The sequence below is a fragment of the Mytilus galloprovincialis genome, chromosome 8 (genome assembly GCF_965363235.1).
Source record: "Mytilus galloprovincialis chromosome 8, xbMytGall1.hap1.1, whole genome shotgun sequence".
NCBI classification, from domain to species: Eukaryota; Metazoa; Mollusca; class Bivalvia; order Mytilida; family Mytilidae; genus Mytilus; species Mytilus galloprovincialis.
Window position 1 is genome coordinate 54,045,584 of NC_134845.1, and position 26,706 is coordinate 54,072,289.

Genomic DNA, 26,706 nt, shown 5'->3' on the forward strand with positions numbered 1-26,706 from the left:
TGATTATTGTATCGATATGGTTGTACTTCCATGGTAGTCTATAAGTAACCAAATAACTAGTAGCTGCTGAATGATAACACAATTATTTTATAAATAATTTTATTGTTATCATATTTTGTTGTTTTTTTCCTAATTAGATGATGAAACCTAGAAACAACATTTAATATTACCTTATGTATATCTTAACATGTTAGAAAATTGAGTCTTTACAAATGTGAACCGTTTCATCTTTTTTTTCGGTTTTTGGCAGACTAAAAATCACATACCTGGAGTATTTCAGACAAACTCCTGGCGTGAGAGTTGTTGTCCTGATAGTACTGACTTCGGGAGTAGGGGTTATCACATGTGCAGTACCAAAAATAAAAACCACAATCTTGACTAAAATCCATTCCATACTTTTATGAGAAAATTTCAAATGAAAACTCTTCTCAAGGAAATAATACAAAGCAATTCTGATATTGTAAGAGAATACGGAAATATCTATATAGAACATTTTTATTTTTAGGAACTAAATACTTCCTGTCATTAAACCTTTGTATTTTACAGAGATATGGCATGTTTAACAAATAAAAACTTAATGGAAATTCACTATTCATTTTGCTATTAATTCGTGGATTATTTTTAGCCAAAAAAAACATATCAAGCTTTAGCGTGACTATTGCATGTAGTATACTGATATTAAACTGATAGTATCATATGCGTTTTGCATTAGGGTATTATCAAAGACCATTATGTTTAACAAAATGGTTATAATTTGTTCGTGTTAATATTCATTTGATTACTACAAAATTGTTCATTAGATCAAATTATAGTTGTCCAATAACTAAAACAAAATAAAGAAAGGGCCACAAGATACTAGAGGGACATTCAAACTTATCAATCGCAAACACAACATAAGAAAAGACTAAGCAACAAGCACCCCACAAAACACTACAGATGATTCAGAAGGGATATGCAGATTTTGCTTCAAATGTGCTCCATGAGGAATATACAGATCGTGCTTCACAGGTGGTATCCGTCGTGTGGCTCAAGCTAGTAGAAATTCAGCATTAAGTCTAATGTGGTAGGTCACATTCGTGAAAAGGACACGGGATGGTAGTTACCACATAAGAAACATATCCGCTATCATTTTTAAACAGATATTCGAGAATAGTCAACCAACTTGCGATGGAGTCCGTAAAATTTACTGAGGGATGAGTTTAACTATACTATTTGGATCTCTTGGTTTACTAGCTTCCATGTGAGCGGCAATCTTTCAAGAAAATCATGATCCGAAAGACAAGCCCGGGAATGTCTGATATATTGAATGACATAAACTATGTATGCAGGCGCTGCTGGAACATTGCAACATATAGATTGAAACTTCACAATTAGGAATTTGAAATCATCTCTTTTGTATATAAAATAAGTGCGGTATAAAGCACACTCTTGATTTATAACAAAGACTCATCAGAACAACTGTATTTACAAGTCATATACATGTTTCAGTGATCTCAATCCCTCACAAAAATACGTTTAATTGGCACCATTAATATTGATTAAACTACTCATTTACCTTTAAAGTTTTAGACACAGTAAATTCCGTTTTGTCGGTTGAAAGTGAACTGACCAGCCAAATAGTTGTGAACAAAAACATGAAAAATTTTAACTAATCAGTGGTTAATTTTGGAGCATGTAATTTGCTTTATTCTTACACATGGTTCTTTTTTTTTAATTTTTAAATGACTTTTTAAAGTAAGACCTGATTAGATATGATTATGATGTCTTTCGTTTCAATGATTGATTTATGAACGTCTATTATTGATTAACAAGAACCTTGTTTTTTCTTAAACAAGTCAGCTTTGAATGAGTGAACACAGCGATGTACAACTTGTATGACCTTAAGTTGTTTTATTTGTCAATGTTTTTGTTTGCGGCTTGTTACTTTGATTTTGATTTTTTTTTGTAAATCATGGTGTAGAAACGTAAGGTGATTGGCTTTATGATTGTTTATAGACTATTCATATTCAGTTGTTTTCAAAATGTGTGATAAAACATAACTGATGTGTGATGCGAATGACTAAGTGAATGTGTTGAATCTTGTTATTACATGTCCTGCTAAGGATCTTTTGAAATCTGTAAAAAAAATGAAGGAGAAAAATACGTAAAGAAATTTCATCAAACTTCATTACACTTTAATTTTATAAATTTGCATTAAACACACAAGACAAACGAATAAAAGAAAACATTAATGGCAAACGAATATCAAAGCGAACAGACACACGGGAAGACAGGAATGACGGCGAACGCGAACCAGGAAGAACAGACCCAGATATGAAGCCAGTCCATTTATTCTTGTATCGGCGTGCGCTTTTTGATTCTATTCTTTGCTCTCATTCAATTCTAGTATTTTTTGAGCGGTTTTCTTTCCGTTAGGTATCACAGTTTCTTCAAAAAAGAATTAAATGTATAGTTTGCAATCAGCATGACAGTGTATGTAATTCTTTTTTACTTTTTGTCAAGCAGATCATCTGAAGGATACATCGGATTGTTTACGAGTACTCCTCCGTAAATTTTATTTCCAACACTTTTTGCACAAATAAGTCTGTCATAGTTTAGTGATATACTTATGCCATCATAAGCGGGTTGATCGTAAACTTTTTTTTGTCATTTTTTTCTTGTTTGAAAACAATGTTACTTTTTTTTCAGACTATGGGTTTTTTTTTGTACTTTGTCTTTTCTTCGTTTTTCGTCTTTTGAAATGGCATTGTCGAGTTGTTTTCAACTGACACATGACTGATGATTTTGAATATTCCTTTGGTTTTTTGTCTCACTTTTAAATTTTGGGGTTTTTTTTTTCATGTTAGTTTTATTGGGTTGATTTGAAATATAATGGTCCTTTGCTTTAGAGAAAAATACCCAAACCATTTACTTTAGAATATAATTGAAAGGAGGTGTTTGGTAAACCAATCAATGGACTTAAAAAAATCGAAACTTTATAAAAATAGTAATAAAAGCATGTTCTATTCATTATTTTAACTTCATAAAACTTTCACACATTTTTACCTGAAATTTCGTTAATGGACGCATACAATAATTATTTCAATAATTGGGGGTAAGATAAAAATGCAAGCTACCAATTTTGGATTCTAGCAGATAACAAACGTTTTATCAAATTGTTACTTTTAAATCGACGCCCTAAAAATACCAATTATTGATGAACTACATCATGAGTATTTATCGAATTTCACGTTGAGGATACTGCTTTCTTCTCACTACACATTTGCTGCCGAAGTTTGCATTTGTGTTTGTTTCGAATTAAAAAAAAAAAGAACTGTATCCATCTTTTGGAAATTCACGAAACACAGCTAGCGACTTTCACAATTCAGGACAAACAGATTACTTGGTTTTTTTTAGAATTTCGAAGGAACATTGTAACTAGAGTTCATTTTGTACTTACTTGTCTTTAAGGTAATGCCGCTATAAAAGTCAACATCATTCCAGTGTATGAATTATTTTCTCATATTTCGAATGTAAATTAAGTAGATGAATTGTATGAATGTTTATAAAGATAGCACGTGTCGTTTGATATTTTGATATTTTGATACTTGATATGTGATGTCATTTCAGCAACTACGTTACTGGTTATAATACTTTTTGTTATCATTTCATCTATTGGTCTTCTATTTAATGTCGGATTAGCGTATGTGTTGAGGAAAAGAGATATAAGAATACCAACAACTCAGCTCCCACTTAATGAAAAGGATATGAGATGATAGCATAAATAACAGACAAACACGACTTATTGAAGGGGAAAATGAAAATTTATATGACATGATAGACAAATCACCTATGTCAAAATCATTTGAACCGTCCATCATTATACCGCAAAATTAGAACTCGTACTTAGATACATGATAAATACATGATACATGCACTTTAAATCAACCTATAAATATCCAGTGGACTTATATAAGGTGTAAGGTGTAATTAAAGGACAACATTATAGAAAAAGAATTGGGACAATTTCAAAGTTCCCCAAGGTCACAATTAATCATCAAATATATGATGCAATACCAAACTTGAGAACCGGAAGTCGTAAAGACATAGTTTAATGTAAAGGTCGAGGTGAACTTTCATCATGACCTGACATTGACCTCAAATTGAAGGTCTTGAATTACTGATCATCTTTGCAGTTTATAGCAGGTTGATATCTGTTACCTTTAAAAAGATATACACACAATACTATACTTTTAAGAATCATCCCGTCGTAACTTTTGAACAGACAGTCGGACATTTTTGGGTTTATTATATAAAATGTAGAGCTCGTCGAGAGGAACATTTTATACGCTGTATGTATACAGCAAAGTTTTATCGTTTTCATAATATGTAAGCTTGAAATTGCAGCGTAATTTTATTTTGCACTCTGTGACCTTTGACTTTGGGTGCGTATTGAAGGTCACATGCATTTAAGATTATTGGTGAAGGTCCCGTGTCTCTACGATTCCGGTTCTCGAAATACAATTTTTCTTAAATTGTGTACAATTTTTCAAGTGGAATAACTCCTTATAAGGGTTAATAACAAAATGATTGTATATGTTCATTAACATTGCCATCTGTTCCTGTACATGTTGCCGTTTCAAATAGATTCTATCTCTAATACTTTTTGAGAAAAATGCAAAGGAAAAAGAAATTGTTTCAAGGGGATATAACTCTCATAGGGGACAATGAAACCCTATTCAGCCTCATATGGTAATACATAATGATGAGATGTACCTTTTGTCCAAATAAGGTCATGATATCTTTAAAAACAACTAGGGGGGGGAGGGCATGTTGAAAAAAAATCAATAAAAGGAAGATAACTTCTTAAGGGGATGATGAAATCCTACAAAAGTTCATCAGGTAACAGTTCATGATGAGGTCTATCTATGGTTCAAATTTGGTATTGTTAACTCCAATAGAAGCGGTAGGAGGAAGTGCCAAACAAATGCTGGAAGAAAAAAAAAAGAAAAAAAACCATAAGAAAAACAATAAGGTCGTTCCTCGGGAAGAGGAAAGACATTAAAAAACATTAGAAAAACAATAAGGTAGAGGAAAGACCTTAACTATGTAATCTACAGTTAACATAGACACAATGCAACAATTTCATACACTAACTATAGTTGGCAAATTACTTTAAAAAACGTATAAGAGAAATATAAATAAAAAGGAAAACTTTATTTTGAACTATTAGATGATATCAAGGTTATATATCACTGAATACCACCAAAGAGACATTTCAATCTTGCAATCTGTCTATTTAATGTGTATAGTAACTGATAAACAGACATACCTATGAAAAATCAAAACTTTTTTTAATGAACCATTTAAATCGGTTCAAGATCACATACAAATTACCAGACCATAGCCCTTTATTTCAGCTATAGCGAGATGTGATTTACACATATATAAACAAATGCTACATAAATTAGTAGAACATATACAACATGTACAATGTCAATAACTAATATATATAGATAGGGAAACAGAATTACAGAACTAGAAAGGTGTACATTGATCTTTTTTTGTTTGATAATTATTGAGTGATCCGATATAATATAGTTTGCATAGTGGGAAGATAAATACTAGTAGTCGCATTCAAAACCATCCCGCGAAACGTTGATCAGTCCAAGGATGTTTTATGAGGTTATACAAACACCTGGACCAGTCAGAGTTATGTGTGTGCGTTACGGCCTTGCTCATACAACTGTCTATGTAGTTCCGTTTGCTCGGTTAACACTATTAATTAAATCCTGATTTTACAAATTATCAACCACTTTTAAAGCTAAAACAACTTTTAAATCCTAAATCTGAGCTTTTGACAGAAATTGGTGACTTTATAAAGCAATCTTTAGAATTGCAAAAATGAGGTCCATGTCCATCAAAGGTTACATTAATTACCATTTATAACTATGTTTTTTTTTATGTTTATATTTGTAAGTTTTCACTGTCTGTATTAAATGTTGTATTTGTGTTTGCTTGACCCATATGGGTGTATTTTGCAAATAAAATACATTATTATTATTAAATTGCGGGTCGTAATAGTTGATAAGAATTCGCTACTGCGATTGAAATTAAAAAAAAAAAATTTAAATTTTTATATGTTAGAATTTATTTATCAATAAATATTGGCACGTATGCATCAAAATACAAATGCTTTATTTTAGTCAAAAACTATTTCTGCACACCTGATCGTTTCGAAATAGACAAAATTCATCCACCTTCTCTCCTATATTGTTTACTCTGTCTTGAGTTTAACTATGTGATATGTTTGATATTCCTCTTTTTTCTGTTAACGTTTTTTTTTTTTTTTTTGTAATGCATGTCGTTGTCAGTTTATTTTCCATTTGCGTTAACGTGTCCCATTGATATTTTTTCGCATCACTTTACTGTGTTTACCACTATGATCTGACTCTCATAATTGCAACAATCTTTCATGAAATCATCAATTCGTCATAAAATAACAGTGTAGAAGGCGACGAAATTGCCTCCTTAATTACTCCCTCAAAATGAATGATAATCTTAATTCGGTATATGACAAGCATGAAACCTGCAATGCCATCTGAATTTACTGATTTGGGTCGAACAACGATTAAAAGAATTTAGTATGAACAGGATATAAGATATATTTGTATTCTGATCCGAGTCAAGGGTATTCTTTTTCGATAACTGTCTGTGTTCGCTTTACATGTAAAGTTAAATGTATCAAACCAATTAATTCTGATTTAGCTATAACATGAATTACAATTATACAAAATAAAAAGTATACAACAACGTTCATTTTATTATAAGATTTCAAAATGACCTAAGTTTGGTATTTACAACAACGACTGCACAGATATGCTACTAGCAAAAATAGTAATTAATAATGTGTGATTTAAATTGGTACATTTCTTCTATTTTGATATTGATAAAAAAAAATGTGAATGTGTTAAATAATAAGTTGTTGCGTACAGCTCACATAGTTAGTACCCTGCAGTTTAAACTGGTATAATCAGAATTATAGAGTTGACAGAACTAAAGGTATGAGAACATAGACGGCGTAGTAATATTAAATATAACTCAACTGAAAAATATTCGGCGAATTACAACTACACCTTTGCGTTGGCCTCGTTTGTAAAGTTAGTCAAGCGCTGAAGATTTACTGGAAATTTATATTTAAACATATATACAAATGGATGTATATCTACAGCGCTGAACTGTATATATATAGCGCTAGACTTAATCTATGGAGCTGAAATTCACATCGCTAGACTTCATATCTACAGCGCTGAATATCAGACATTACCGCTGGAATTTACCTTTTCAGTGGAGGCCTTTAAGTAAACTGCAATGGACTTTACACATCGAGCAAATGACTTTACAAAACATCGTTATTTCTTTTCTCCATGTGACCAACAGAGCTTCGTAGTAAGTAAGGAATATTTTGTGTAAAAGATTTCCATGTGCTTTGCTCATTGTTGAAGGCCGAACGGTGACCTATATTTGTTAATGTCTGTGTAATGTTGGTCTCTTGTGGAGAGTTGTCTCATTGACAATTGTATCAAATGTTCTTTGTTTATATTCTAACTGGTATCACTGATTATTGAATATTGAGATAAAACAAATTAACTACTTGAACATTTGTATTGTCCTGTATTATATATAAATCAACTATAAACAAGGTATTAAATAAAACTGGAAATCAACATCAAGTTTAGAAAACCTACATTTCTTCTTACCTCTTAATTTCATGGTGTTAGTTCAATTATTTTTTAATTTGATGTAATTACCTTTTTTTTCCTGTTTAGTTGATTTTTTCATATTCAACCTATTAATTATGATTTAAAGACATATTGTGCATTATAACTTACCTCACGAAATAAATTGCAAACACTTGACAGTATGACTAAATCTTTTCATGATATGTAAACATGAAAACTAAGGAACTAAGCTTAGTCCATGCATGCATGGACGAAGGTAACTAACTTTACTTAGTCCATGCTTGCATGGACTAACACAACAGACTAAGTCCATGCATGCATGGACTAACACAACAGACTTAGTCCATGTATGCATGGACGAAGGCAATTAACGCTAACTTAGTCCATGCTTGCATGGACTAACACAACAGACTTAGTCCATGCATGCATGGACGAAGGCAACTAAAGTTAACTTTTTTAAAGTTAAAAAATTTATAAATGCAAAATATTACAAAAAATTCGAATTTTTCAAAAATTAAAAAAAAAATTTAAATATTTAAATTTTTTTTTCTTTGAAATTTATACTTAAAAAAAAAATGGAAAAAAAAAGAAAAATTTACAAAATTAACAAACAAAGTTTAAATTCCATTTTTTTTTCAAAATTTAATAAAAAGAAGAAGAAAAGGGTTAATTATCACTGTGTATCATCACCACCAGATATAGGTATAAATGCCACATGAGAATATTCACGTCTGCCAAAAGATTGGAAAGTGTTCATATTTCATTTCAATGGTAAAAACTCTTCACTGAACAGATTAGTTGGAGGTGAAAATTTGTTTAACATAACCTGGACAGTAGCTGCAAATAGTTCCTGAAAGTTCCTAATCATTTAGTAATGGTAAGTGTTATTTTAGTTTATTGTTTTTATGTCTGTAATCAACATGTTTTGTTGCACTATGATTTTTGCCTTTGTCTCAATAGCAGCTGACTTTTTGTATATATTGTACATGTACATTTTAAACACCAGAGAAGAGCAGATGATTTAAAAGAAAAACACTTTTGTGTAATCCAGCATTATATAAGATGTTTTTTGTGTCTAATGTTATGGTGCAGTTTGAGCACACATAAACATGTTCATTATGTCCACTGGTTGTGTTTGGTTGCTGTCTGCCATATTAAATGGATTTCCTTTTTTTTTTGTTATTTGCTTAAATTTGACTATTAGCTTTCTCTTTTGAAATTAAAAAAAAACAGTTCACAAATTAAGTGTGCTAGGCTTATTTTAATTAACCTTCATCAGAAACATACAAACAAAAATTTGAAAGCAAAGGATGTAGATATCATTATCTTGGGACTTAATAAACCCATGTACAACGATCTTTAAGTTAAGGATTTTGCTCATTGTTGAAGACTTCAGGTGACCTGTACTTGTTTACATCAGTGCCCTACTATGCAGGGTTAGTAGTTGTCTCAATTGCAATCATTCCATGTATCCTTGCCTTTGTATCATTTAAAGACTTCAATTCTTCAATAATTTAAGTTAACACATTTTAATTTCAAAACATTCAACAGATATTTCCAAATAACAAATTTTGTGAACAACAGATATAATTGGTGAGCTGGTAATTATTTTACAGTCAATATGTTTTAATATTTATCAAGAGACATCATAAGATAGATGAATGTAGATGAATCATGTTCATTAAATTCTTTCCTTGTCAGACTGTGTAATTTTTCGTCATTTCTTTTGATGTTCTGTCATATTCAGTCAGACTATTTCACATGTTGAACTTTACTCACAATTATATTTCATCTATAAATGCTAAATTATGCAACTTCTAATGCAAGGAGGGTTACCAATTTTTTAAATGTATAACTAGTTTTTATCTTACACTATATGTTTTAATATCAAAATAAAAATAACTAAAACTGAGTATTTAATAACAACATTTATTTCAGATATCATTTCCTTTGAACCTTTTTCTATAAACATGATACATTTTAAACAAAGGATGGCTGCTGTCTAAAAGGAAAACAACTACAATGTATATCACAAATCAAAAACACCTTTCAAAGCAATAGGCATGCAACCCATATTTTCTTTTAACAACTTTTCATATCACTCGACTCCGCAGAGAAAGGAAATAATCAATCAGCAAAATCAAAGGAAAATTTCATAAAATTTAATCGATAAAGTCCTTTATACATATTTTTGGATTAGCTAGAAATACAATGTAAGTTGCCTTAAAAATATTGATCAAGTTATTACAAACTGCAGCAAAAAAACCAATAAAGGCTTCAACCTACAAGCTCATCATCAGACCAGCATGATGTAGTCAGTTCAAAAAAAGAAATAATTCACATTACTTCACTTCTATTTTGACATCTTTTTAACAAACAAAACTAGAGGCTCTCAAGAGCCTGTGTCGCTCACCTGTTACTGTATTTACTAATGTCGGCCATATTGGTTGGTAGGCGGGGTCATTAGTCACTTTTTTCAAATAGATACCCTAGTAATGATTGTGGCCAAGTTTGGTTAAATTTGGCCCATAGTTTTAGAAAAGAAGATTTTTGTACAAGTTACAAAAATGACGAAAAGTTGTTCAATATTGACTATAAAAGGTAATAACTCCTTAAGGGGTCCTCTGACAATTTTGGTCATGTTGACTTATTTGTAGATCTTACTTTGCTGAACATTATTCCTGTTTACAGTTTATCTCTATCTATAATAACCAAAAACTGCAAAATTTCCTTAAAATTACCAATTTTAGCGCAGCAACCCAACAACAGGTTGTCCGATTCATCTGAAAATTTGTGACAGTGAGGGGATAGATCTTATTCTGATGGACATTTCAGTCTTCACGATGAAATGTTAAATCTACAGGCCCGGAGCTCATTTTTTGAAAATTTTTAGTTAGATTCTGTTGGCCTGTAAATATGATTTCTACAGGCCCGAGAGCAATTTTACAAGCCTGGGCTGCCAGGGCTGCCACTCAGCGTGAAGACTGACATTTAAATCTTAAAAGATTTGCCCTCAATGTCTTAGTTTTAAAAATATAAAGCAAAAACTGCATTTTACCACTATGTTCTAATTTTGGCCATGTCGGCCATTTTGTTTGGTAGGCAGGGTCATCGGACACATTTTTCAAACTATATACCACAATGATGATTGTAGCCAAGTTTAGTTAAATTTGGCTCAGTAGTTTCAGAGAAGATATTTGTACAAGTTACAAAAAATGACGAAAAGTTGTTAAAAATTGACTATAAAGGGCAATAACTCCTTAAGGGGTTGACTGACAATTTTGGTAATGTTGACTTATTTATAGGTCTTACTTTGCTGAACATTATTGCTGTTTACAGTTAATCATATCTATAATAGTATTCAAAACAAGAATGTGTCCACAGTACACGGATGCCCCACTCGCACTATCATTTTCTATGTTTAGTGGACCGTGAAATTGGAATAAATTCTCTAATTTGGCATTAAAATTAGAATGATCTTATCAAAGGGAACATGTATACTAAGTTTCAAGTTGATTGGACTTCTACTTTATCAATCAAAGCCTTAAAGGCTGTAAAAGCAATTGCTGCCATGTTAATGTTTGGGGACTTTTATTTTTCATCCACATATATACAAGAACTAAACCTGACATGAGTGTTGTCTAGTTAAAAGTAAGAAGGTTTTAACTTTATATAATAAAAGACTTTAGCAGAAAGTCATTTTTAATATGTTTTATATTTCACAAGGAGACAACACGTTTACCAGGCTAAAGTTGGGGTCAAATATACATGTGCTGAAACATATAACTCAAAAAGAAATCATCATGGATTATCCCCTGGTAGTGTTTGTAACTTCCTTGGCTGTAATTTCCTTTATTGATTTAATTTTAACAATTTTCTTTATTAATTTATATTTAACCATTAACACAAATGATTAAGTTAAAACATTTCAACTTTCCAGACGCAAATGTTAAAAAACGGGAAAGAAATAAAATATCTTACAAGACATAAACATGTAAAGAATAAATGTATATTTCAGCTTAATAAAAATATTTTCATAATGTTACTTTGTCATCATTTTTAAAACTAAGTTCCAAACATTGTTGCTCAGTTGATATGTGTCCTTCTGATGCGGTACGAGCACAGGCACTTGTTTCTATCCATAGGAAGGTCGATTATCCATATAAATAGTTTTATATGGATAGTCGACCTTCCTATTGATAGAAACAAGTGCATGTGGGTACGAGATAACTACAATTCTCATGCAATCCCGAAAAGGGGGGTCATCACAGACAAACATGACATTAAATCGTTATCACTGAACTAGTATATATATTGTATAGGGGCCAGCTGAAGGACGCCTCCGGGTGCGGGAATTTTTCGCTGCATTGAAGACCTGTTGGTGACCTTAATTCTGCTGTTGTATGTTTTTCTATGGTCGGGTTGTTGTCTCTTTGACAAATTCCCCATTTCCATTCTCAATTTTATTATACGAACAAGAACAAACAGCTCTACGTTGCTTTGATATTTATCAATTTTTAGGAAACATTGCGAAAAATGATCTTCAATATTTCGAAAACATGTGAAATAAAATTGCTAACACGGTGGACCGTCGAGTGTCAACAAACGTAGTAGACTTGTTCACTGAAAAGACGAGGATAATGGTTTCATCTGACAAGTCACATTTGTTATGCAAACCCAGTTTTGATCATGATATTTAAAAAGACGTACTTTTTTTCAATCTATGTATTAATAAACTAGAAAATTCCAAATTGTAAATATCTCTTCATCTGGACCGACTTGGCATCTACTACGTTTGGACGGGTCCATTTCATTAGTAAGGTGATCGATAAATATTACGGAGTTTTGACAGAAAAGGAAAACGAACTTATTGTTATGTGTTTTCAACAAGGGTTTCGTTCCTCTAAATTATTTGCGCAAATAAAGTTTGTCTAGTTTTAGATTACAGGTAATAATTTGACACTACGCATTAACCTGTGTAGTGATTTTGATTTTACGATAAATGTATGAATGAACGATAATTTTATGAATGAACAAGAGCACCTGACCTCTTAAAGAAACACAAATTAAACATAAAAAACCGTATTTATTAGGAGATAATTCAGTTAAATTTTCAATACTAAATCAACAACTGAAATGAATCCATATTTTGTTGAAACATCGTACGAACGGCGGAAAACGGAATCGCATTTATAAAAATGTACTTTTTTTCACTCGGACTTCTATGTTATTTGATAGTCAAACGGTTGACCCTTTAAATACAAAAATACATCTACAAGAACATATTCTGAAACTTCTTAAATCCACTAACGTTTTTTTAAAGTTTCAAGCTATGTATTGCATTAGAAAACATACATAGGTGTGAAAGAATGACTGACCAGGAGCCTGTTTAACAAAATACTATGGCTTGATCTGGGCGGAGTCTCTGATCTGGGTCACAAAGATGGCCATACGCGACGGCATAAAAGCAATTGCTTTAAAAACTACCTTGACCAAAAACTTTAACCTGAAATTTGCACTATCATTTTCTATGTTAAGTGAACCGTAAAATTGGGGTCAAAACTATAATTTGGCATTTAAATCAGAAAGATCATATCATAGGGCACATGTATACTAAGTTTCAAGTTGATTGGACTTCAACTTCATCAAAAACTACCTTGACCAAAAACTTTAACCTGAAATTTGCACTATCATTTTCTATGTTCAGTGAACCGTAAAATTGGGGTCAAAACTATAATTTGGCATTTAAATTAGAAAGATCATATCATAGGGCACATGTATACTAAGTTTCAAGTTGATTGGACTTCAACTTCATCAAAAACTACCTTGACCAAAAACTTTAACCTGAAGCGGAACAGACGGACGAACGAACGGACGAACGAACGAACACAGACGGATGAACGGACGCACAGACCAGAAAACATAATGCCCCTCTACTATCGTAGGTGGGGCATAATAATAACCATAAGCAGCAAAATTTATTTAAAATTACCAATTTAGGAGCAGCAACCCAACAACAGGTTGTCCGATTTGTCTGAAAATTTCAGGGCAGATAGATTTTGACCTGATCAACAATTTTACTCCAATCAGATTTGCTCTAAATGCTTTTATTTCAAAGATATAAGCCGAAATATACATTTTACCCCTGTGTTCTATTTTTAGCCATGGGGGCCATCTTGGTTGGATGGCCAGGTCATCGGACACATTTTTAAAACTAAATACCCCAAGGATGATTGTGGTCAAGTTTGGTTAAATTTCGCCCAGTAGTTTCAGAGAAGATTCTTGTAAAAGTTTACGGACGACAGACGCCAGACGCCAAGTGATGAGAAAAGCTCACTTGACCTTTCAGGTCAGGGGAGCTAAAAAAGAAGTGATAAAAAGTACAAAATCATGTCTGAATAATTTAAACAGATTTCATGTGCTACCTCAGCACAACCTAGTTTTTAGATTTGTCAATCCTTTTTATTATAGTTTTTATGCCCCTGCCCTAGCAGAGTGGGCATCAAGTTTTACCCTTGTCCATCTGTACGTAACATACGTCTGTACATCCCAGAATGGTTTCCGTTCTCTACCTTAAATTTGCCTCAACCAAATGTTATGAAATTGATGCTCAATGCGAATTACCACAAAACACCAATCAAGATCAAATTTTGGTGGCGTCACTTTTACCATTCTAGAGTTATGCCCCTTTACAAATAGAAAAAATTGCAATTTCTTTTCTTTTCCGTTATCTAACTTTAGTTTGCCTCAACTAAATGTTATGAAACTTATAAATCTAGGAAATTTGTAGAACATATTGTTGTTAATTGACCATGTTGATTTGTCATAATTTATCACATTCACACATATTCATTGCAAAAACATCTTCTTTTTCATAAGTGTCTACAGGAGCTTGTGTTTCTGTATCTTTTCTTTAAAGAATCATCATGATAGCTTCTGTTCCCTTCACATTATCTTCGAGACATTAATTAGATCTTCAGGAAAATATCTACTCCTTATATCTTAATCTGAAAAAACAAAACAAAAAATATGCTTTGACATAGTTTCACATATTTTTACAAAATTGTACATACTGAAATGTCTTGCCTGCTTTATGGTCATGATTGAACTTTCTGTTGCATGTTTCCATCTGAAGAATATACAGTGGCGGATAAAGAACTTTTCATAAGGGGGGGCCCTCTGACCGACCTAAGGGGGGCCCAATCAAGTTATGCTTCAGTGATTCCCTATATAAGCAACCAAATTTTTCCCACGAAAGGTGGGGGGGGCACGGGCCCCTCAGGGCCCCCCCTGGATCTGCCTATGAATTATACCACAATTAGTTCCTAAAAAATATATACATGTACATGATTTTTTCTTCCAACATGATTTTTATTTATTTACAAATCAAGGTGACAGTAGACAATGAAAAGTAGATAAACATATATAGATTACCGTAGCTTCTCAACTTTAATTTGATATGAACAAAATGTACTGTGGCTATTTCTCAAATATCAGTGGTGGATCCAAGGGGAGGGTTCCGATGGTTGGAACCCCCCTTTTTTTGGGAAGATCAATGCACTTGAATGGAGACATATAGTTGGAACCCCCCTTTAGAAATGTTTGGATTCACCCCTGAATATGATAGTTTACCCAATCATCTAAGTAACAATCCTCTTCCCTTTTCATGAATGTGACCTACCGAAATAGACTATTTATTTACCCTATTTACCAGGTTTGTAATAACATGTGCAACACGAAGGGTGCCACATGTGGAGCAGGATCTGCGTACCCTTCTGGAGAACCTGAGATCACCCCCAGTTTTTGGTGGGGTTTGTGTTGCTCAATTTTTAGTTTTTAATGTTGTTTCTAATGTGTAGTATTAATTGTCTGTTTGTCTTTTTCATTTTTAGCCATGGCGTTGTCAGTTTATTTTCGATTTATGAGTTTGACTGTTCCGATTCACTGGCACAGGCTCTGGTAGCTTTCGCCCCTCATTTTTTTAACAGGAAGTTAAGGTAGATGGGGTGTCTAAATTATAATCCATAGAATCTTTTAATAATTTGCCAAAATGTAGTTCATATCCTACTTGTTTAAAAACATTAATAAAAATAAGGGGTCACCGAACTTATTTTCACGCTACAGGTTGTTCAAAATTGTCAAGATTTTGTATAGATTATGCATGGAAAACCCATTTTTCCGCCATAAAACGCAAACCACACCATATAATTTTGAGATAAAATATGAGAAGATAGCTTCAATATTATGCTTTCAGATGAGAAAAAGAAAAAATGGGGTCACCGGACTCGTTTTCTTGCTATATGTAAAAATGGGTAAATTCCTAACACATTCTATTGTAAAAGTAACACTATCTGGATTATCTGCCCTTGCATTTGAGTTGCCTCCCCTTATTTAACAAAGTTGGAAAAAAATGAATCAAACAAAAGAATTCTTATTTTTGTAAAATACAATCATAAATATGATCAAACATGGCATTTTCTATATTATAATGAAAATTCTGACACATGAAATACCTACTACTATAAAAATTTGCACATTTCATCAAAGATCTAGACCTTGTTTTCTAGAATTTCAAAATCCAAGATGGAGGAAGACACCCTATCTACCTTAATAAGCTGTAACAACGGATGTAAAAATACATGACACTGTTTAGAATGCAAAAATGCAGCTCCATGCTGTATGTTTAAGAGGGAAACTATTGATTTGTAGTTTAGTATTCATTTTGTAAAAATATTAAGATAAGTAGCCATTTAATTCTTTTAAATTAAAACTTAAGTCTGAAGTACTGGACCATGTATGATTGAAATATATGTAGATGCTATAATGACACACTTCTTCAAACATCAGTAACAGTTATAATCATACCTTTGCTGTTCAGCACTTGGTTATGTCTTCAGTTTCTTTTCTCATCTGTCATAGTATCAATATTATATATGTAGCATACCACCATCTTGATGCATTCTGTATTACAAATAGTTACTCAACAGTTTTATCGTAGCAATCTTTTGGTGTTTTTTTTATCAGACACTACATGTTCTATATTCTGGAAATGCTGAAATTATAAATTAGGTAAATAAATTTTAATTAATATGAAACAACACAATCAACTTTTTTTTTCTAAATAAAATGAGTTACATCCCTTTACCTTACGATAAACTTTCAAGATAGTGGAAGACTCAATTTCATTGGTCGAAAAAGACACACCTACAAGGTCACTCACATGTGACCTCAAAGCGGGTTTCTTTAGATAGATCCCACGCGACATATGGGTCATTTTCAAAAAATGTCGAATTTTGAACTTGAAAAATTTATTAAAAGTTACTTATTCAAACAACCATAAGCAAATCAAAACAAACAGTATTAAATAGTTATCAAAAGTACCAGGATTATAATTTAGTATTAAAAGATGCAATCTTAATGATGTCATACAAGAATATCTTGAAACATTTTTTGATCGGTGGTACAATATTTTGTCTATCCTGTTACCATTTTCAAAAGAAATTTTGGGTTATTAAGAAAAGGTTTAGATAAAATGTTAAGCTTGTTTTACGTAGCCAATTAGATGGTTTTCAAGAGAATAAACTTCTATATATATTCATTCTGTAAAATAATAGATTATTTGTCAATTTTCCAGGTTGTACTGAAAAATGGCTCTACAAATTGGTTATCAAAGGTTGTAAAAATTACCACCAGTAATGCAAGTCTAAGATAGCAATTTATATTGTTCGCCCTTTTTTCACCCTTTCAAATAAACCCAACATCAAGTAAATCCCTCATAAGTTAATTTACTTTTCTCTTTATATCGTTGGTAACAGGAACGTACGTTTCTGATATATCACTATATAAAAGTCTATCCTGTTACCTTTTTGGCTATCCTGTTACCGATATCAGTATTGCACCTGCAAATGGTTAATTTGGAAGATTAAGACGTTATAACCTTAAGTTGAGTTCAAACAATGAAATATTTCATTCGTTTTCCACCTACATGTTAAGATAAAAAATTTAACGACGTTTTTGTCTATAATTGTCTATCCTGTTACTGTAACCATAGCAACCATAGTAACAGGATAGACATAACAGGATAGACAAATGTCTTCGTTTTTGATTGCTGTTGTGAAATAACTACTCCCTTTGGTGAAGTGATTATGGTTTTCTATTGTGAATTTGGTTTCCAACACGTTATTGCACTTTTTACAACCATACTGTTAGTGTAATTAATCAAAATGGTTGGTAACAGCATAGACATGAAAAAAAGTATGCTCTGTTTTTTTCACTAATGTCTTGAAATTTCTTTTCTGTACACTGTCGTTTCAAGAAACGAGGCGTTTTAAATGTAAAGATTACTTTGCATTTTTGAAATCAACACTGACTGATTCAATATTTATAGGGAGAATAATTTAACAACTGATTTAAGTAGCGGTAACAGGATAGACATGAACCTCCTGTACGCGGATTGAATTTAGTTTGTAGATAATCTGTTACATACAATGATAAAGAAGCTACGATTTTTCTTTAGAATTATAATTAACGTTCTTAAAAAGTCCCTTTTGCAGATATCAAGGCGATCAGAAAATCGGAAGAAAATCATTTGAAATGTGTTTTTCTGACAATTTGAGAAATCCGACAAGCTTTCATTTAAACCATTACAACTGAAATTTCCATTAGAAATAAAAAAATTAGCATGGGTGTACTGAAAATTCGACATTTTTAAAAAATGACCCATTTCAGAAAACGGGAGCGATGAGAGATCGGTTTTTAATTAGATTGAACCAATAGGAAACATGTGTACTAATTAAGTTTCAAGTTGATTGAACTTTAACTTCATCAAAAACTACCTTGACCAAAAAACTTTAACCTGAAACTCACCCTTTCAATTTCTATGTTCAGTGGACCGTGAAAATGGGGTCAAAAGTCTAATTTGGTTTTAAAATAAGAAAGATCATATCATAAGGAACATGTATACTAAGTTTCAAGTTGATTGGACTTCAGCTTCATCAAAAACTACCTTGACCAAAAACTTTAACCTGAAACTAACACTTTTAATTTCTATGTTCAGTGGACCATGAAAATGGGGTGAAAAGTCTAATTTTGTTTTAAAATAAGAAAGATCATATCATAAGGAACATTTGTACTAAGTTTCAAGTTGATTGGACTTTAGCTTCATCAAAAACTACCTTGACCAAAAACATTAACCTGAAGTGGGAAGAATGGACGGACAGACGAAAGAACAGACGAATGTACAGACGGAGGGACGCACAGCCCAGAAAACATAATGCCCTTCTACTATTGTAGGTGGTCGGGGCATAAAAATTCATACTAGAACTAGCAAAAAAAAGCACAGAGTACCAACATAAAGAAACAAAGCTAAAGTAATTGTCCATTAACCAGGAAACCCTTGTTTGCCCCTAATTCATAAACAGATTGAGTCATAACTCCAATATTTCAACCCTAACCATCCTTTTGTGGTGTGGAAACTAATCAGGCAATTCTATACACTGTTCTACAAATTATAGTCTGGACACTAGAAAAATGATTATTTGGGCCCCTTTTATACCCCTTTTTCCTACACCAAAGGGACCATAAATCAACCCCCAAATCAATCCAAACTTTCCTTTTTGTGGTTTCAAACTTCAAAGATTTATATTTACTTATGCTAAAACTATTGGTAAATTTCCAATTAAACTTAAGAAATAAGGCGTAAGTGGTAGTAATGTGTCTAGATCCAAACGTAAGGGAGCAGGAAACGTAAATTTGTAGTCCTTACGGGCGTAGAAAAAAGCAGTAAACCTGGCGTAAATTGAAATAAGCAAGGCGTAAGTTTTCTTACGGGCGTAAATTGAAATAAGCAAGGCGTAAATTTTCTTACTGGCGTAAAACTGTTGGTGTGGTGTAAATAGAAATACCCATAATGCTTTCTTTAAAGGATCATGGGATTTTTTTCAAAATTTGGCTCTTTGGTTTTAGTTTGCAAGAGTTGGACACATGGCACATATATTCAGGGATAATTTGCTTGTTTTGTGCTTTTTGGAAGAATCTGAAATTGGAAATACTGAATCAAATAAATTAATGAAACTTGTGAAATAAAAGGAAAGTAGTAATACATGGTAGATAATAATAATGTGAGTATAACTCAGGCGCGGATCCAGAAGGGGGGGGGTGTCAGGGAGTTGGAACCCCCCTTTTTTTTGGACGATCAATGCATTTGAATGGGGATGTAATTGGAACCCCCCTTTTGTCCTGGGTTAGGACACCCCCCCCTTTTTAAAATGGCTGCGTCTGCCCCTGTAACTAAGTTATTAAATATTATGTTATATCAGAATTTTTGAAATCCCAAAACCTTTATCCTTGGATAATTACATTAAAATCTTTTACTTTAAGTTAAATTGCAGTATTATCATTTATATTTTAATTCCAAAGACAAATATTCAAAAACAACTTAGTCATGAATGTTAGTTAAAATGCTACTTTTATTTCAAGAAAAAATAATTGTCATAATTCTTATTTAAACTTAAACTTATTTGAGCCATTGTCTGCATAAAATGTATTTATTTCTATATTAGCTTCTTCAATGGTTAATATTTCAAGTTTTTTGTTAAAACAATAAGAAATAAAAGCAACAGTACAGAAGTTTGTATCAAATACACAAAAGTACACAGCTAGGTTAGGCAGCAACCATTTGATTTTCTGGGGGGGGGGGGGGGGGGGGGGGGCTATGGTTTTTTTTGGAAAAAAAAGTTTGTTTCCAGTTTTTGGTGAAAAAAATAATTTGTTTTTGATTCTGAGAAAAAAAAATTGTTTGTTTGACCCTCAGCTGCCACTAGATGTAATGCTAAAATTGAAAGAAAAAAATTGTTTTCGACTTGTCGCGAAAAAAAATAGATTGTTTTTCGACGTAGGGGAAAAAAGTTTGTACAGAAAAAAAAAACATAGCCCTCCCCCCCCCCCCCCCCCCCCAGAAAATCAAATGGTTGCTGCCTTAATACACTGAACTAAAATAAGTGTTACATATTATGTAAGGATATTACGCCTGGTTTATTTATTGACCAGGTGTACTCATTTGCATATTATGCCTAACTTTTTGTGAACCAGGCATACTCATTTAAATATTACGCCTAATTTGACGCCTTAGTTGCGCCTAATTTACGCCTGGTTGAAGCCTGGACATGCATTTTGTAAACACTGCAATGCCGCCAGGATAGTAAAGTATGATTTTTACGCCTGGTTTCCATGTCATATACGGGCGTCACAGTTCGTACAGGATTAAATGTAATACATGTATGTTTTAATATTGTTAAAGAGTTGTGTATCAATTTTTTAAATAAAATTTATGTCCCCAGACTAATTTTTCTAAGAAATTATGTCTAAGTCATTAGTAGTGAATTCCTAGGTAAAAATGTCCATGTCTTTTATTATAAAAGGAAAATGTTATAAGCAAAGGAAACTCAATATTCATGTTTTAATTAGGTTATAAAGGAAATGTCCTTCATTTTTATTGGAAAATAATAAGGAAATTTTCCAATCTTATCTAACATTTTTTTCAGAATTTCTTCTATTTTGAATATATTTTATGATATATAATAAAACTATTAGAAAAACAAGTCTTGTGACAATTTTTCCTAGGAAAATAAGTTACAGACATAATTTACTTGCTATGGACTGATTTTCCTAGGAACATATTTGTCCTAGGACTTTAATTCCTAGTAAAATCATGGACATGGACTTAATTAACTAGGAAAAGAAGTCTGGTGGACAAATTTTACAACCGGACCAAATTTACTGTTACATCATTTTCCCTTTGATTTACTTAGTAGAATACTGGAATACAATGTATTTCTCTTAAATTTATTGATGACTACTCTCAGAGTATAATACTAAATGAACTATTAAATTGTAAACAAACATGTTTCATGATTTACAGTTTGTATATCAATATTGTTTTTATTAATTAATTTCAAGCTGAATATTTTATCGAAACAAAACGTTTGATTTTTATTAATAATCCATCAAAAGACAAGTATCAAAATAATCAGTGATCCGAATTATCTAGTCATTGAACAATTATAATGATCCTAAACAAGCCATAAACTTTTACATATTTCGCTGTTTCCATAAATTTTAAGAATATATACCATAGAAATATTCTGAATAAGTTTATTCAACTTCAATGCCCTGAAAATTAATATTTTTTTAGTAGGGCGAACGAACTCAGGGCGAACATACCCAGGGCGAACATGTTATCAAGGCGAACGGTCCCGATACCGGACCACAGACCCTTTTTTCCCTTATATATATATATTAAGTTCTGGATCAGCCACTGTGTATCTGTGTATTTGTGTACATAAGCAGATAAGTGTATACAGAAGAATTCTATAGTTTTGTATCACTTTGAGAGTCAAATTCTGACACTGAAGCCCAACTGAGACCAGATACCCATTTTTATTCATGAGTTAGGCAGCAACCATTTGATTTTCTGGGGGGGCTATGATTTTTTTTCTAGACAAACTTTTTTTTCGCCACAGGCGAAAAACAATCTATTTTTTTCACGACCAAGTCGAAAACTTTTTTTTCCTTTCAATTTTAGCATTACATATAGTGGCAGCTGAGGGGGAAACAAACAATTTTTTTTTCTCAGAATCAAAAACAAATTATCATTTTCTCCAAAAACTAAAAAAAAAATTTCTCCAAAAAAAAAACCATAGCACCCCCCCCCCCCTTTTTCCCCAGAAAATCAAATGGTTTTTGTTTTTGTTTTAAACATATTTTATTCATTAAGATATGAAAAGGATTGAGCAACAGGCACAGCCTATAAAAGCTCTCTCCATATTACATGTACAAGGTATAATTCAATTACAACAACTGTATTTAAAATAATGCAATATAGTGGAACATGCATGCTACTTGTGAGCACACACGAGCAAATATATGTTAACAGTGTTACTTACTAAATGCAAAGTATATTTAAATATATATGCAATTAATCATCAGTTATTTAAAGTACCTTGAAACATGCAAATATCCTTTATAAGTCATTAGAAATATATTTATGGCTTGAAAGAGACACTAAGCTTGCTTAGTGGAATAAATGAATTAATGTTGGAGTGTAGAAAAAAAATAAACTAGACGAAACAAAAATTAAAGAAAGTTTTAAACAAAACGTTGAGTGTCACTGATATATTTCTGAACAGATTTAAAAATAGCAAATATGAAAATAATCTGTTTCCAAAAAGTAGTAATTCAATATTTATGATTTTTTAATATTAAAAAATAAAACCTATTATTAATATTAAAAAATGACGATTTTTTAATATTAAAAAATATTTATTAATATTAAAAATTCGATTTATTAATATTAAAAAATAATATTTAATATTAATATTAATAAATAGGGTATAAATTCCACAACGGCTTGCCATATACCCAGTCAGCAGACTAACAGTGGGCCAACGTTGGCAAATGGTCGTCCCGTTGGTCGACCGTTGGTGTTGGCTTCACAACATTGGCCCAACGTTGGCAAATTGTCGGTCCGTTGGTCGCAAGTTTATGTTGGCTGCACAACATTGGCCCAACGATGGCAAATTGTCGGTCCGTTGGTCGCAAGTTTATGTTGGCTGCACAACATTGGCCCAACGATGGCAAATTGTCGGTCCGTTGGTCGCAAGTTTATGTTGGCTGCACAACATTGGCCCAACGTTGGCAAATTGTCGGTCCGTTGGTCGCAAGTTTATGTTGGCTGCACAACATTGGCCCAACGTTGGCAAATTGTCGGTACATTGGTCGCACGTTGGTGTCGGCTGCACAACATTGGCCCAACGTTGGTCTGTTGTTGTAAATTCATATTATTATCTCATGTTGATTATAAATAATCGGGCAAATGTTGGCATTATGTTAGTAGCAACATAGGGCCGATATGAAATTTTGTTAATAGAATTGATTATATAATATTTTACGCTTTATTACCTTGGGAGGCGGATAATTTCGATTGCAGCAAGCTTTATGAAAAGTTAATGTTATACCGAAAGTGTTTATCAACTGAACTTACATTTACAACTCTATGTTGGGCCAATACTGGCCCAACGTTGCGTGATCATATATTATACTCTATATATAATTAAGTCAGGTAAAATTTATACTGGAATATCATTACTGTAATAAAAAAAATGTATATCGTAAACATAGATTGCCTGGTTAAAAATTAAAATTTATTGCAATCATTATTTATAATAACTTTATTCATTAAACTTTGTGAAACAGAATAATAGCAATTATATGCAGAGTGATATTTGATACAGCCAGTCTGTTAATCAAGCCCATTCTGATAAGGTTTGACCATATGTTCGACAAATTTCAAAGATAGTTGCTATGGTAATTAAGTTTATAGGAAATCTGAATGTAATGGGATGGTCACTTTTGTGATTATTTCCTGTTGTGTATTTGTAAGAAAGCAGTGATACGAAGAAAACAAAAAGAGAAAATCATGTCATCTGAGATTCAAAGAGAAAGATAGTAACATGTAAGTTGTAACTTTAAAAAATCTGATATATATATATATACGATTAAGAATGACAAATACAATATGATTTTTTAATCTGAGGGATGTTGTTATAAATCAAAACATATATTAATTTCCATCATTTTATAATGCTGATCTTGAAGATTATACGTTTCGGGCGAAATATTTTCTAGATTTTAAATCATTTCAATCCTATTAATTATCATGAAATATTTGCCACTGAACATTAGTATCTCCAAACAAATGGCAAATTATTTAAATCTATAACCACAACATGTATGATCATTACTGAAGTTAATGGAATAAAATTGTCTTAAGATGTACCTTATTCCGTAATGTTTCAAAAATGTGGTATAATGATTTCTACTTCATTAAAATATAAATGAATTTGTTAGTTTTATTGTATTTCTAAATCGCATGCAAACAGATACGATATATTTGTGAAATCTGATCATATACACACTTGAATGTGTAACTGTGTTTTTATATATCAAATATATAACTGTTCATTAATGCACATCTAAATTATTCTTTATATATCATGTATATTACGAATATATAAAGTATGATACCGAATTCTGAAATAATAGTAATAATTAAGGGTTTGTTATACCCACAAATCCGTCTAATACTAATGAATTTCTGACCATTAGACAAATAACCAATATAAAAAAAATGGTTATTTAAGATTTTATTTTGTATTAAATAGTGTTTAAACTATTAAGAATATACATTAATTTATATTACATATCTAGAAGGGAGATTATGCACGCATGCATTAGACAAATACGCAATTCAAGTTTACTTATAACTTTATTACAGAGTCGGTTAGAAAAAAAACATAGCTGTAATGAGTCTTCGGATAAGGAGATAGATGATGCAGCTAAAGATTGGCGGTGCTTAAGCCTTGACAGAGAAGGTGGCAAGAAACAGAGAAGGGAAAAAAAGAATAACATATATAAATAATAATGACACTGTTGGAGTTCAAATTGAGAAGGACACTACTTGTGGTGACGACCAATGATATCAAATTTAAAATAAATAAAGTTTCATCTTCTGAATTATTTAATTTTCATTCTGGATCTGGAACCAATACAACTAAAATTACATCTCTGAAAAAACTATTTGTATGATCGCCTAACCATAAGCCATACGTCATTTGTTCTGTTAAAGAAATAAATGAAATTGATATGAAAAAAGAAGATGTGGTATGATTGCTAATGAGACAACTCTTTACAAGACACCAAATGACACAGAGTTTATCTGGTCGATCCATCAAACATTGCCAAAGAAATATCTTAGCGTCACACAAAATATAAAATTAAAGAGGCAAAGTTCATGAAAAAAACAAGGACAGTAACAACAATGGGTAATACAAAAATACAGAATTGCTACCTTAAACTTTGGCAGTTTGGAATACAAAAAAAGATCAAATGTGCTCCGGAGTATTTATCATATACAGCTACTCATGCAGCATACATTGTAATCTGGTTGAAACAATAGACCAACGAATTGCCAACATAAAAATGAGAAATACCTACCTTGGACCAACATAGTGCCAACATAAGAAAAGATATTTCTACGTTGGTCCAACGTTGTGCCAACATGGATTTCGTTTTTCATACAATGGGCCAACGTTGGCTCTATGTATTGCATATAACCATACAACGTTGGGCCAACATGAAGCCATCATGTTGGGCCAACGTAGGCCCACTTTGCACTTATACGTTGGGCCAACGTTAAAATACAACGATGGGCCAATGCAATGATATACGTTGTGCCAATGTTGGGCCAACATACTCATGTTGTCTGGGTATATGTCAACATTATCAACAATGGAGTAAATGGAATCAAGAAGGATCTGTCTTACATCATTATACTTAGGGCAAATAAAAAAGAAATGTTGGTTATCCTCAACAGGATTGTTACAGTATGTGCAAAAAGTGTTCTCGGATAAGAACTGATAAAACAAATGAGATTTAAGGTTGCTAGCATTATTTCTGAGTTGACAATGACTTATATTAAGTTTCCTTATCCCATAGTTGAAAGGTTTAAATATATCATCAGTCCTATAAAACTTATCCAGTCCACTTCTAAATATACCCAAACTTGGTGATTTTTGTAAACTCAAAGGAAGACTATTCCATTTCAAATGGTTGCTGCCTTATGCAGTTTCAGACTGTATTTGCGATCCTTTTTTCTCTTGTTCTAAATCTTACCACGTAAATTCGTTTACTCTCTTTTTTATTTAATTGAATGTTGATTGTGTTTGTCTCAAAACAAACTGTTTTTCCTGTGAATAATTTTCAAACAATCTTCTGGCTTCTATGAAAAATTGCAAATCACCTTTGACAGACGACGCGAGTACGAATCGCAATCTTTCAACAAAGTTCTAAATGCACATAAAAAATAGTTCGCTGTCGAGTTTTAATTTGATTTAGAATGACAAGACATTTCATCGTTCTTTATAGAACA

At 32.0% G+C, this 26,706-nt stretch overlaps 1 long non-coding RNA gene across 1 annotated transcript; it reads right to left on the reverse strand.

The window, feature by feature from the left end:
* Positions 1–13,696: 13,696 nt before the first annotated feature.
* On the reverse strand, positions 13,697–26,591 carry LOC143042218 (uncharacterized). Its single transcript, XR_012967913.1, has 3 exons — positions 26,451–26,591; positions 16,587–16,773; positions 13,697–14,728 (listed from the first exon to the last, which is right to left on the reverse strand). It is a non-coding gene; the product is annotated as an uncharacterized LOC143042218 (long non-coding RNA).
* Between the last annotated feature and the right edge of the window lie 115 nt (positions 26,592–26,706).